Source organism: Rutidosis leptorrhynchoides, chromosome 3, assembly GCF_046630445.1.
Source record: "Rutidosis leptorrhynchoides isolate AG116_Rl617_1_P2 chromosome 3, CSIRO_AGI_Rlap_v1, whole genome shotgun sequence".
Classification (NCBI taxonomy): domain Eukaryota; kingdom Viridiplantae; phylum Streptophyta; class Magnoliopsida; order Asterales; family Asteraceae; genus Rutidosis; species Rutidosis leptorrhynchoides.
Window position 1 is genome coordinate 31,162,256 of NC_092335.1, and position 13,187 is coordinate 31,175,442.

General features: G+C 37.3%; 1 non-coding gene across 1 annotated transcript; it reads right to left on the reverse strand.

Moving 5' to 3' along the window:
* Window positions 1–11,973: 11,973 nt before the first annotated feature.
* On the reverse strand, window positions 11,974–12,073 carry LOC139903724 (U6 spliceosomal RNA). Its single transcript, XR_011778521.1, has one exon. It is a non-coding gene; the product is annotated as a U6 spliceosomal RNA (small nuclear RNA).
* Window positions 12,074–13,187: the final 1,114 nt, after the last annotated feature.

The window sequence follows — 13,187 nt, forward strand, 5'->3', positions numbered from 1 at the left end:
TATAAACTCCATTTCTCATGAATTTGGGGGTTTTGCTTTATGTATTGTGTAAGTAAACCCGATTATTGTGGGTTTAGGGTTTGAGGACAAATTTGGTCATGGTTTGGGTGTTTAACCACTAGATTGTAATTGTGTTAGTGTTTAGATGTTCATAAGAACATGTTGGTATGACAAATGGGTGTTAACCTCAAATTTTGTCAAACTAAGTCATGAGATCGAGAATTTATGAACCGTGTATATAAAGGTTTGATTAAAGTGTTAAACGATGTTTTGGAAAGTAAATCACTAGTCGTTAGTGATTAAAGATGTTTTTGGGACTTATGTCAAATTGGATTGACTTTGAATGGGTCGGGATTACCACCCGTAGTGGTAATTGGTGAAGTCCACTTTAAGTGTCTAAATGGGCGGTTTGTGGCGGTAGGTATAAACCCTCGGTTAAGGGTGTTGGTGTCGAATTCCCGTGTAGGGAATGTGTGTTGATTGTGTGTATATCTATATACGTATTATAGGTATGAGGTTTGCTCGGTTGCATTTGGAGGCGATTTACATATATGACTTGTGCGGGCAATTCGAGGTGAGTGGAATAATTATATGTGTAGGTATATAATGTATCTATTTGTTGTAGCGTGAAATGTGTAGTGTCGAGGTGCTAAGACACCATGTTTCACGTGAAGAGTGTAGCATCGAGGTGTTAAGATGCCACTCGGGTGTAGCATCGAGGTGTTAAGATGCCACCTAGGAGTGTAGTGTCGAGGTGTTAAGACACCACTCCGTAAAATAATGAGTGTTGCATCGAGGTGTTAAGATGCCACTCTGGGTGATGTGCCGAGGTGTTAAGGTGCCACCCTAGGGGTTAGTGGTGCGAGGTGTTAAGTGCCCTGACGGATGTTATGAACACCGATGGCGTTTTCGCGAGCACCGTTCCCTTGTACTATTGGTCGACCATGGTTATTTGTGTTGTAGCGTAAGCATATTATATTTGTTCATATTATATATGCTTTTGTTATGCTAGCTTGATTATTGGAGGTTATAGCTTGTAATTGTGATGATAAGCTAATTGTGTTGCTAGCATGTATGCGGTATGTGAGTAAGTGTTTGCAAGTAGGTATATTATATATGTATGTGTATAATTATTGCATTCACTAAGCTTTATGCTTACCCCTCTCGTTGTTTACCTTTTTACAGGTATTGTGTTATTGATGCTAGCTAGTTGTTAGACTAGACGTGCAGGAGCGGTTGGGCTTGATGGGGTGGCTTTCGGATAATTGGACGCGGATGGGGGTTTTGGTAGTCCCCGGGATTATGCTCTTGGTATCGGGTTGGGTTGTAGAGTTCTAATTCGTCTAAAGAGATAAATGGGTCGAAACTGCTACTTTATTTGTAAAACGGGTCATTGTGAGCCCGGGGTCGTAAAACTTGTTTTTATGGTGGCAATATCTTAGTTTTACTTAATATGTCATATTGTGAAAATGGTTTCGTTGAAAAGTGTCGGGGAGCGAGTTTTTCGCTCGCGTGTAAATAAAAACTGATCAGTCCACTTTAGTTCATTTGGACGCCGTCCAGAATCATGGGACGCCATCCTGGTCTTTATCTCTGGACGCCGTCCAGATTATGGGACGCCGTCCAGATACGCTGTCTGACAAATTTTTTTTTTAGGCGTGTTTTTGGTAAAAAGATGTCGGGTTGTTACAAGTGGTATCAGAGCATAGTCTAAGGGAATTAGGTGACCTTGGAATAGGTGCCTAGTCTTAGACTTATTGACAGTGGTGCGTTATTTGCGAGACTTGTAGGAGTACGGGTCGGATTGAGATTTGTTAGTGCCTTAGAGTAGGTGACTAACTAGGACTAGTGCTTGTCTAATGTGGGATTATGTGGGGCTTTATTTCGTGAGTAAATTGGTGCCTTAGATTGCTAGTGCCTAAGGTAAGTAGGCGAACTTGGACGTTGTTTTAGTGATAGTCACCTAGGCTGTAGGATGACGTGTTATTGCGGTGTACTTGTGTATATTTATTATTATGTTGTATATAGGTGTATATATACAGGTATCTTTTGTGCGGTATCCTTGGGATGAATCTATTGGGTAGATTCGTATGTTTTGGCGGTTTTGAGTGATCAAGTTCACGGTAAGGACTTTGGTCATTCGGGTACTAGGAGTTATCGCGTGTTATTTTGTGTGAATGTTGCGTCAGCCCGGGTAAAGTACTTTGCGTGACCATGTGAAAATGGTAAGGTACGCATTTGTAATAGTGACCGATCACCATTATTACGAAAATGTATCTTGACATCAAGCATGACATGACGAGTACCGAACGGAGGAAACGTGGCATGGTTGGGGTAGATTCGAGATAAATGAGGAATCTTTATTAGTTCCTAGGTGATAGTTGTCTCGGGTGATGTGCTTGTAGTCACATCGGGTTCGTTGCGAGTCGAGAAGTGTTATGGTAGATTTGCTTAGTTAAGTGAGTGAGCAAACTTACGAGTTTGGTGCGTGCTTAGCCCCCCTAAGTAGTGGGTGCATTATTGAGATTGTAATTGGTTTTAGTTACCCATCGTAACTAGGATGACCGATTTACGCTTGCATGTGTGCGACGAGGACTTGAATTCCGTAATGGAATACGACAAGTCTAATGATTGTAGTTTTGAGTTACATTCGGTAGAGTGTGTGGGTAGAGAATCGTGTTAGGATTCTAATTGTGAGTCGCCTTGGAATTGGTGAATCGAGGAGTCTTTGGGTCATTAAACTCATGGGAGTGGGACACATATGATGATGTTTACGATAGTGTGTTGGTGTGTTGTGGATTATAGGGTAACATTCCTAACGGAATACCCATGTCGTTGTGACTGTGCCGATAGGTGGAAGGGTGTAAGACTTGGTGTTCTCAAGCATCTCCTTAGTGTTAGATGAAGGGTTTCGTTAGGCTATATCATTTTGGCCTTGTGAAAACTGCGGGTAGCATGTGATCGCTAGGAACTTTCGATAAGACAATAAACCGTAAGGTTGTCGGGTAGGTATGACTTCGGGTCATTATTATAGAGAGATGGGTGACATTGGGTGTATGGAACCTAAAGATTGATTTTCTAATATTCATTTGATTGTGGTGGGAGTCTGCATGACACTGCGTCAGGTGCCTTTTTATACCTGCTAGTGTAATGTTCAACTCCGGTAGTGGTGTGATCACTTTGTGCTTAGGGTGCCCGTGAGATACCCTTGGAAGCATAGGAGATTATAATAGTGATCGACGGGTGATGGTAATTCGACGGTTGCGAAAGTCGAAGTTTAAGAGCATTGTGACGAATACTTCTTATGAAGTGACGGGTGAGCGAATCTTGTTGCTCTTAAGTGATAGACGGGTAAAGATAACCGGTGAGCCGGTGACGGACTTAATGGTCGGTTAGCCCGAAGGGTTTTGATGAAGTGTTGATATAGTGGTGGACGCAATTATGGTGTCAGAATTGGTCACTCTTCTCCATGAGAGTGAGCAATTGTTGATAACGATTCGTCAAGTGGAAGGTCGGGTGATCTCGACTGAGAATCACGGCTAAGTAAGCGGCGTGACATATGCCTAGGCTTAGAGGCATATGTAAGACTTTGGTCGAGTTTGCTTTTCGAACGATTAAGGTAGTTAGTTGTGAATTGTGGTATGAAGGTGCGATTTCATCGCGTGTACGACGTCTCAAGTGATTGTGCATGTCGGCTCTGAGAGCCTAAAGCGAATTTGCGGTGAATTGATGTTTATGACCAACAGTGAGAATGGTCAGGTGTGACGTGAAATTACAATTCCGCGGGATGTTATCATCTTGGCGGTGAGAATAGGGAGATAAATCCTAAGTGGGGGAGTTTTTACTGCCGCCCGAGGAAAACTCCAGTGGTGTTATGTATAGTGAAATGTCAGAGCGTACCGTGCTAAGCCTCAATGGGTATTCGGAGCTCCTAACGAGGAAGAGTGACGAGTTGCTAATGTCGACTCGAGATCTTGCTTTACGATTGTGAGTTACAACTCGAGAATGTTATGCGTGAAGATTGTGATGATGGGATCGAAGGAAGTGTAAGACTTCCTATGTAAGGTGGTCGTGTAGTACCAATGTGCGGTATGAGACCAAATGTGAAGTTTGAGATCCCGGAGTGAGAGAATGAAGTTGTCGTTGCGGGTGCTCCCGTAGTGAAAAACCTGGGTTGTCATGAAACCCGGACAGTATAATTGAATGAGAACGAGTTCGATATCGTGGCGAATATCGTATTTTCCCTGTCGGGAAACGCAATCGTGGGAATTGTCAGGGATTATTCCACTTTATGGACGATTATGAGGCGGAGAGTGTCGGTTCTGACTGTCTCCCGTAGAGACACGCGGATGTTGTTTGTTTGCGAGAGTGTGTACCCTAGTGATGTGACCCGTAGGTTGCATTAAAATGTCGAGACCATCCTTAGCAGACGGTCTAGGTAGGAAGGTTCACCCGGATTTGGTTACTATTTTTATGAGTCGTGTGGCGAATTGCGGAAATTTTGTGATGATGATTCGCCGTTGACGGGATTTTAGTATACAAGTAGCTTCTATGCTAGTACTAGGAAGCAGTATTGTATGGTTCAGAGGAGAAACCCTATGACGATGTGTTGATGTTTCGTCTAACTCGTGGTGTATTATTGTCGTCCTGGATTAATCCAGTGACGGATAGTCATGTGCGGATCGATCGATGGGAAAGTGTTACTTCTAAAGTGTTTATTTTGGGGTTACCAAAATTTCTTCGTTGAAGGATGACCCGGATATGGAGCCAGAGGAAGTTTGGGTTCTTGGTCTAGAGACATGTGGTGTTTTTTGTATTTTCCTAAGCGGGAATTCTGGACTTTGAGTGTATGAGATATCGCTTATTGCGGTAGTGCACGCTAGTGATCATTAGCGTGTGGCGAGATCTTAGAATTTACGGATGATGTTATGGATGACGGGCTTGGTTGTGTTTCATAAGATCGTGAGACGTGACGACGATGTTTGTCGGCAAATTGTTCTACTCTTAGGACGATTGTGAAGTGTATGGTATGAGTTTGGATAATCGGCGTAGGAGCAACGGTTACGGTTGTTTCGACTCGTGGGTTGATTACCCAATATTGTGGTATTATGATGCGTTAGTGCACGAAGCGAGGATTCGCATGAGTTTACTACTTGTGTGACTCCGCGTTGGAAGCAGAAATGTTCGTGGGAGAAGTGCTTAACTTCTAGTGTTTGTGCGGATCACGAGGACGTGATCCAATTTAAGTGGGGGAGAGTTGTAACACCTGTTTTTCAGTTACACGTTATTTCGAGCGTCATTCGAAATACGAGGCATGTAAGTGTATATTTGGATCCCAAATAAAGTTGGAGTTGATGTTCTAAAACCTTACCATTGGATAGTAAATCTCATTACGTTTCCAACGATATTTGATTCGTCGAAAACGGAGTTACGGTTTGAAAGTTACGACCAAAACAAGTTCAGTTTCAGACTCAGTTCATTGGGACTCCGTCCAGACTTCAGGACGCCGTCCAACAATGAAGGTTAGGACGCCGTCCAAGCTTTTTGGACGCCGTGCAGAAGGCCTGACCGGCCAGCAGCTCTATTTTACTCAAATTAAAAGGGGTATTTGGGTCTTTTCACTTGGGGTCGGTTTGGAGCCTCTAAAACTGATCCAACCTCATTTATGGATCACATTTCACCCACCAACACTCTCATCTTCAAACCCTAGAGAGAGGAGGTGTTTTTAGTGAGAGAAAGCTTAGTTTGGAGAAGAAGAAGAAGAGCGGTTTGGGTCGGGTCGCTAGAGTTAAAGTTGTTCCTTTCGTTCTCGGCTACATTTTGATTGTTATGGTAAACTCTAACTCCGAATTTTATTGTTAAGATTCTTGTTCATATTTAGGGATTGAACTAGTTTGGATTATAAACTCCATTTCTCATGAATTTGGGGGTTTTGCTTTATGTATTGTGTAAGTAAACCCGATTATTGTGGGTTTAGGGTTTGAGGACAAATTTGGTCATGGTTTGGGTGTTTAACCACTAGATTGTAATTGTGTTAGTGTTTAGATGTTCATAAGAACATGTTGGTATGACAAATGGGTGTTAACCTCAAATGTTGTCAAACTAAGTCATGAGATCGAGAATTTATGAACCGTGTATATAAAGGTTTGATTAAAGTGTTAAACGATGTTTTGGAAAGTAAATCACTAGTCGTTAGTGATTAAAGATGTTTTTGGGACTTATGTCAAATTGGATTGACTTTGAATGGGTCGGGATTACCACCCGTAGTGGTAATTGGTGAAGTCCACTTTAAGTGTCTAAATGGGCGGTTTGTGGCGGTAGGTATAAACCCTCGGTTAAGGGTGTTGGTGTCGAATTCCCGTGTAGGGAATGTGTGTTGATTGTGTGTATATCTATATGCGTATTATAGGTATGAGGTTTGCTCGGTTGCATTTGGAGGCGATTTACATATATGACTTGTGCGGGCAATTCGAGGTGAGTGGAATAATTATATGTGTAGGTATATAATGTATCTATTTGTTGTAGCGTGAAATGTGTAGTGTCGAGGTGCTAAGACACCATGTTTCACGTGAAGAGTGTAGCATCGAGGTGTTAAGATGCCACTCGGGTGTAGCATCGAGGTGTTAAGATGCCACCTAGGAGTGTAGTGTCGAGGTGTTAAGACACCACTCCGTAAAATAATGAGTGTTGCATCGAGGTGTTAAGATGCCACTCTGGGTGATGTGCCGAGGTGTTAAGGTGCCACCCTAGGGGTTAGTGGTGCGAGGTGTTACGGATGTTATGAACACCGATGGCGTTTTCGCGAGCGCCGTTCCCTTGTACTATTGGTCGACCATGGTTATTTGTGTTGTAGCGTAAGCATATTATATTTGTTCATATTATATATACTTTTGTTATGCTAGCTTGATTATTAGAGGTTATAGCTTGTAATTGTGATGATAAGCTAATTGTGTTGCTAGCATGTATGCGGTATGTGAGTAAGTGTTTGCAAGTAGGTATATTATATATGTATGTGTATAATTATTGCATTCATTAAGCTTTATGCTTACCCCTCTCGTTGTTTACCTTTTTACAGGTATTGTGTTATTGATGCTAGCTAGTTGTTAGACTAGACGTGCAGGAGCGGTTGGGCTTGATGGGGTAGCTTTCGGATAATTGGACGCGGATGGGGGTTTTGGTAGTCCCCGGGATTATGCTCTTGGTATCGGGTTGGGTTGTAGAGTTCTAATCCGTCTAAAGAGATAAATGGGTCGAAACTGCTACTTTATTTGTAAAACGGGTCATTGTGAGCCCTGGGTTGTAAAACTTGTTTTTATGGTGGCAATATCTTAGTTTTACTTAATATGTCATATTGTGAAAATGGTTTCGTTGAAAAGTGTCGGGGAACGAGTTTTTCGCTCGCGTGTAAATAAAAACTGATCAGTCCACTTTAGTTCATTTGGACGCCGTCCAGAATCATGGGACGCCGTCCTGGTCTTTATCTCTGGATGCCGTCCAGACTATGGGACGCCGTCCAGATACGCTGTCTGACAAAATTTTTTTTTAGGCGTGTTTTTGGTAAAACGATGTCGGGTTGTTACATATATATATATATATATATATATATATATATATATATATATATATATATATATATATATATATATATATATATATATATATATATATATATATATATATATATATATATATATATATATATATATATATATATATATATATATATATACTTAATATAGGTTCGTGAATCTGAGGCCAACCTTGCACTTGTTCAATGCCGTCATATGTATTTTTACTACGAAATACAGTATTGTGAGTTTCATTACTCCCCTTTTAAATGCTTTTGCAATATATATTTTTGGGACTGAGAATACATGCGCTTTTATAAATGTTTGACGAAATAGACACAAGTAATCGAAACTACATTCTATGATTGGATTATCGAATCGAATATGCCCCTTTTTAGTCTGGTAATCTAAGAATTAGGGAACAGACACCCTAATTGACGCGAATCCTAAAGATAGATCTATTGGGCTCAACAAGCCCCATCCATGTCGCGGATGCTTTAGTACTTCGAACTTATCATGTCCGAAGGATGTCCCGGAATGATGGGAATATTCTATATGCATCCTGTTAAGGTCGATTACCAGGTGTTTAATCCATATGAATGATTTTTATCTCTATGCAGTTTGCGAAATGCCTGATATGAGATTGATGTTTATGAAAAATGAAATCTTGTGGTCTATTAAAATTATGGAAATGATTGATTACGATAAACTAATGAACTCACTAACCTTTTGGTTGACACTTGAAAGCATGTTTATTCTCAGGTATTAAAGAAATCTTCCGCTGTGCATTTGCTCATTTTAGAGATATTACTTGGAGTCATTCATGGCATATTTCAAAAGACGTTGCATTCAAGTCGTTGAGCTCAATAAAGATTATTATTAAGTAAATGACAGATTAGGTCATTTATAGTTTGGATATTATGAAGTGGTATGCATACCTGTCAACTTTCGATGTAATGAAAGTTTGTCTTTTGAAAACGAATGCAATGTTTGTAAAATGTATCATATAGAGGTCAAAACCTCGCAATGTAACCATATGTTATTGTATTCGTCCTTATGGATTGGGACGGGTCGCTTCAGCTGATTTGCTGGATCGTAACTTGATTTCTTGTCTTTCACCGTTTTCACTCTATAATCTTCGTTTTAGCTCCGATTCTCTTGATTCTTTTTGCATCGTCTTCGTAATTACTTTATCTACAAATTTAACCGAAAAAGCGATCATTTTGCAGACAAAGTTTTGAACTTTATTGATTTAGGACTCAATATCGGGGATAAAAATGTGACTTTTTAGCCGATATCAATAATATTAAACAATTATAATATAATCTTCATTCATGTCAAAGGTTAATAAGGTAACCTTATATTATTTATTTAATATAACTATTTAACAGATTATAATCATTGACAAGCAACTTCATTTATAACCTTTAAATTATTCAGATTATGAAGAATTCAACGCTTTATTATTCAATTTTACCGAACCATCCTAAGACCATATATAACCCATCGTCAGTTTGCTCCGTCAGATGATGTGGAGGGCAACTGACGAAAAGTAACGGACTTAATCAGGGGTTAGTTAGCTAGGACTGGCGGCGTCAGTTACAAAATTGATGAGTGTTTTGTGTCTGTATATTCCCCTCAACAACCAATCACACATTTTCTTGATATAATTAATATATATTTATTATTATTAATAATTTTTTATACTTTATTTACAATCAGATTTTATCATATCACCGTACCTAATATTAATATAAAAAACTGACACAGCGGTTAAAAAACGTCAGTGTCGAATCAAGTGAGTTTTTATTATTTTTTTTACGCACTTTTTGACCAAACTGCCCGTAATATCATCGTCACGTTTAGAAATAGTCTAAGTGAAAAGAATAAATTGACCAAATGTGGGCCTAGATTTGTCACGAAGGTCCGACCCATAATTCACAAAATGTGGTATACAACTTATAACGCAAATCTGAAACCGTGTCGACATCACGTTCTGTTAAGGTTTCAAAGTTCTTGGCTTTTGTTCACAAAGTCACGTTATAAACAAATGATACTTTACAGGTTAGTAACTGAAGTTCAACTTTATAAATTGTTTTTTATTAACTAAAGATTATAGAATTACTATTAGTTGTTAGATAAAATATAAACAAAGATTAAACACTTGTCGTTAGATAACTGAAATATTCAAAACGGAAAAGAGTATTTTCCTAAGGGGATATCAAACATTTCACTTTTTTGGTTTGATCCTTTATCAAAATTATGACCTGTGTATTTATGTTTCTAAAGAATAAAATGCATATCGTTGATTAGTACACTCATTGGGGTTGACTTTGGTCTCATGGATTCCTTTTAGGTGATGGTGAGTCGAGACATGCATAACTAAACTAAACTAGTTTACTAAAGTTCCCGTATGAAAACTTGAATTTCATGATGATTGTGGACATGTGGTAGTTGTTGCTCATACAAAAATAACACTCAATTAATTAAAAACATATATTGAATAATAAGTACTCCAGTAATCTACAATAAGATGAATAATATGCATTTATTAAGACTAACCATGATTTAATAGAATATACTACAAAAAACCAACCGGAAACAGATGCAACAAAAAATACAACTAAATAAATAAATCTTGGTACATAAATTTAAGGGGAAATAATCCGAAAAAGTAACTTAAGTTACCAAATTTAAGGTAACTCCCAATTTGGTTAAACCCAACAAGAATTGCAATTTAATTTTTGTTCAAAAAAAGATTACGTGTTCAAATTTTTTAAAATTGAGATAACATTCAATGAACACAAAATCTAAAATTACGAATTACTTCAAACTGAGACTTTAAACAGATTCCTAGAGCTTCGATTATCATTTTTTGTGAAGGAACAAGATCTAAAACATCATGAAAAATAATGAATCGACTTGTTCATCTCGACTTGTTCAAACGACTTGTTCATCTTGATTCGTTGTTTTTCATGATGTTTTGGATCTAGTTGATTCACAAAAAATGATAATCGAAGCTCTAAAAATCTGTTTCAAGTCTCAGTTTGAAGTAATTCGTGATTTTAGATTTTGTGTTCATGGGATATTACCTCAATTTTAGAAAATTTAAACACGCAATCTTTTTTGTAAGCAAAAATTAAATTGTAATTCTTTTTTGCCTTAATCAAATTGAGGGTTACCTTCATTGTCAAATTGGGTAACTTATGTTACCTTTTCGGACCATTTGACATAAATTTAATAATTTCTAGAAGGCAAACGAACTTTATAAAGAAATAATTATTACGATAATCTTAATTTTAGAAGTTAGGCGAATGATTGTTAATTTGTTACAATAAGGTGTAACCAAATAAACAAATTCAGTTCTAGATGGTTAGCAGTTTCTAATATTGCTGGCAGTCGCGATTTTACATACAGAGGATAAGAGTATAATAATCATAATATAATTCGAGATCATAAAATATTACATAACATATCATATGGGTATTAATATATCATACAAGTTTGAAAAAACAACAATATTATGCATTGATCTACTCTGTTTAATTTGGAGCATAATTGGGAAGTCAAGCTATGAACGATGTATCACTATTCAAATACAAGAAAATGAAGTAATGATCAACTTGTTAAACGGATATATTTCATATATGCATTATATTTATATTGTTAGTCGATGTTAGTAGTATCCTTAGCCCATTAGTTTTATATGCTAGAATGGCTAATAGGTCAGATACACTTTTTCAAAATTTTATAACATTTTACATCTATAACAATAAAAAATATGTTCGAATACACCGTCCGTTTGAATTAAATTTTGTTCGAACTCAGACTTGCGCGTTCGAACTCAAAAACTGTCGAGTTCGAACAGATATGTGTTCTAACGCCCAAAAGTGACACTGAATTCGAACGAGTTCCAACTAACTCCTGTTCAAACTTTGGACGATCATATCTTTTGATTCGTATATTCGATTTAGTCATCGTTTTTAAATGTGTGTGTTTTATCGAGATATAACTGTTAACCCTTCGTTCGAACAACTTTTTGTTTGAACTCAACATGTAAAGTTCAAAGTCCCACTAGGCACTTGATTCTAAACATGTTTTGCTTGCTACTTATTATATATGTTGTAATTCTTTCATTTAGGGATGACAATATGGCGATCAGGTGAGCTGGGTAGCAATATGACAATTTTGTGCCCGACTTCTTCGTAGCAAAATGATAATTATTTCATTTAGGGATGGCAAAATGTCAATTCTGTGCCCGACTTCTCCGTAGCTCGTGAAAGGAGTAACAGTCCAATGTTGAAGCACAAGACCATGCCTAAGTATTGCAATTGGTAATCGTTATTTATCAAAGCAAGAATGAACGAAATATTACAAAAATTAACAAATCGGTTAAGTTTAAAAGAGAAAACTTATGGCAGTCTTAATTTGTGTGTCGTTCTTACGCAAGGCCACGCTAATGTTCTCTGTATCATTCTAATTTGATCGGATGTCCCCGAAAGGACGATAGTGGTTCGGAGTCTGTAATTTAAAAACACATTAAGTATTGAACAAACAATAGAAGAATCACAAGATATAATCCTTCAATCACAGAAGGATAAAACCTCTAATCACAAGAGGTTATTCAAACAATCAAAGAAAATAAATGATTCAGTTTACACAATTACACAATGATTCACTCTTTAACAAGATCAATACAGTTTGATCTTGTTATAACTCACAAATTGAATCAAACAACAAACCCTAATTTGAGAGAGAAATCGCCCAAAACTACATAAATATGAAACTGAATGAATAAATTATAAAAGAAAATAAATTATATATAGATAAATTAATTTGCAGAAAAGTCGTTCAAGTCTTCATTCCTAGTACATCCATCTTTTGTTTTTTACAGTTCAGCCACACAACTTCAGTTCCAGAAATGACAACTTTAGCCCCTGCACATTCTTAACCCAGAAATAAATACAAAATAACAAAATAAAGAACATATGTTTAGATTACTTTATATAATTCAATATCCCCCCTTAATCTAAACATTTCAAAATATATTGAGAAGTGTAAGTTAATCACACAACATATTATGTTGTGTCCCATTCAACCCTTTAGTAAATATATCAGATACATTCTCTGAAGAAGAAATCAAGTGTGTTTTCAAAATTCCTGAACTAATTTTTTCTCTAACAAAATGCAAATCAACTTCAAAATGTTTAGTTCTTTCATGAAACACAGGATTTTTAGCAATTTGTAAAGCTGATTTACTATCACAAAGAATTTTAACAGGTAAATCAACTTTAACTTATAAATCTTTTAAAAATCCAAATTATTTCACATGAAATAGAAGCAAGTGCTCTGTATTCAGCCTCTGCTGAAGACCTTGAAACAGTTGACTGCTTTTTACTTTTCCAAGATACTAAATTACCACCAAAGTAGATGCGAAAACCAGTAACAGATTTTCTTAACATATTACTTTTTGCATAATCAGAGTCAACAAATCTAGATAATGTTAAATCACTAAATTTCTTAATAGTAATTCCTTTACCTGGTGATCCTTTCAAATATCTTAAAACTCTTAAAGCAGCCTTCATGTGAGAATTCAAAGGAGCATGCATATATTGACTC